Source organism: Beta vulgaris, chromosome 3 (assembly GCF_026745355.1).
Source record: "Beta vulgaris subsp. vulgaris cultivar EL10 chromosome 3, EL10.2, whole genome shotgun sequence".
In the NCBI taxonomy this organism is placed as follows: Eukaryota; Viridiplantae; Streptophyta; class Magnoliopsida; order Caryophyllales; family Amaranthaceae; genus Beta; species Beta vulgaris.
In genome coordinates, this window is record NC_079204.1 from 1,195,226 (window position 1) to 1,197,181 (window position 1,956).

The following is a 1,956-nucleotide window of genomic DNA, read 5'->3' on the forward strand; positions in this document are numbered from 1 at the left end:
TTTTTGTGGTTGAGCAGGATCGAAAGATCCTACAAAATTAAGATCCTACGTAGGATCGGGATCGGTGAGGTCCTCCAGGATCGTAAAATCGTAGAATCGTAAGATTCGGATCGGGATTTTAACAACAATGGTTAGAGGTCACAGGTTCAAATCTTGTTGCAAGCTAATTTTATTTTTGTTAATTGACATGACTTATGTACATTGAACAATTTTAGTGGAGTAACAGAGGTGTTACGTGGCGTCTATACATTATCACGCACGCCTTTCAATATATTTGTATAGATATGACAATACTTTTTACTTTCCTTAACTCTTGTGTGATTAAGTAGATAAGCACTATATTATGAGATCGGAGAAAGTAAATGAATATAAAAGTTATGTAGGGAACTCAAATTAAGAATTAAAAATGCGTCTTGGGTGTAACATGTGTACTGATCGAATATAAAACTATTATGTTAAATATTTTAATATTAGGATATACTTCCTCAGTCCCAAAATATAGTTCTTATTTTCATTTTGGGTGTCTCAAAATATAGTTATCATTTCCATATTTAGTTTCACATTTTTCCGTAATTGTCTAGAAAAACCGTGTCCTATCATTTATTTGCTTCTTGATTTATTTTTTTTCGTTTATTCAACCAAAATGTTACAATTAATGCTTTTTCACCAATTATTCTCCATTCTCTCTTCTAAAATCATCTTTTCCCATACTTTATTTATAGAAATAAACAAAAAAATATTTACTATCCCTATTAGATTTTACTTGCATAAATTACTGTGAAAAAAGAAAAATGAGAACTATATTTTGGGACAATGGAGGGTGTAGTTTTATATAATATTTTAGTTATATTTCCTAATATGTTTAATACAACAGTTTTATATTCTATTATGTACCATAACTTATAGTGTAACATGTTACACCATAACTTATTTTGACATAAACTCTAACAAGAATAACATAGATTATATAAATAATGTCATGAATCTCATATCATTATGCTATTATATTATTTATTTCATATTATTTGAGTTTTTTTTTTTAAAAAAAACAATAATTTATAATTACGTTATTACTTTATAAATTATTATGTAACAATTATACCTAAGAATCTATGAATTGTGATTAATTCGACCATTTCAAAATAGAAAAGACAGTGAAGTGGAACAAAGATATATATTCTACCAAGAATTTTAGAAGTTGGTATGGTATATTAAAAGAAGAAGTATTTAGATAAAGCACCCTGTAAAAAGGATTTAATTTAGTCATTTCGTCAATTATTTTCCATCTGTTGATGTGTAGAGTACTCTTCTACTCACTCCACTTGAGCTATTTCAACACGTGCTGGAAGTTTAGCAACTTGCAGAAAGAATAATCTTCTAAATTCTGCTTACATGCATGATGCATGCATTCTTAAGCTTGTTAACTGGAAGCTAGCTGATATCTTATTTGGAAGCTAGCTGCATAATTATAGATATCTTTTGCGATAATAATTATATTTCTTAATTAACTAACCGGAATCTCTATTACAACTGTGCAATTTTGTAAATTTCTTCTCCAAAATTATTATAACTTGTTAATATCAGCGGCGAAGCTTTTGAGGGGCCTAGGAGGGCCGCGGTCCCGGTCGAAATTTTAAGACTTCTATTTATGATTAACTAACTTCCATAAAACTGTGTATAATTTAAAGATTTAATTGTATATATATAAAGTTCCGGGTCCCATAAATAGATTTACTTGTGTATATATAGAGTTTTGGCCTCCATAAATACAAAGTTCTCGCTTCGAGACAGTCTTAGCGTACAACCTCCTTTCGTTATGACTGCAGGGATGTATTAGAATATATGTAAATATTATTGACTATGTAAAAATTTATATATTTAGTATGTGAATATTAGAGTAATACTCCCTCTGTTTTTTTTATCATTCCTACTTTGACTTTGCACGTTTGCCAATGC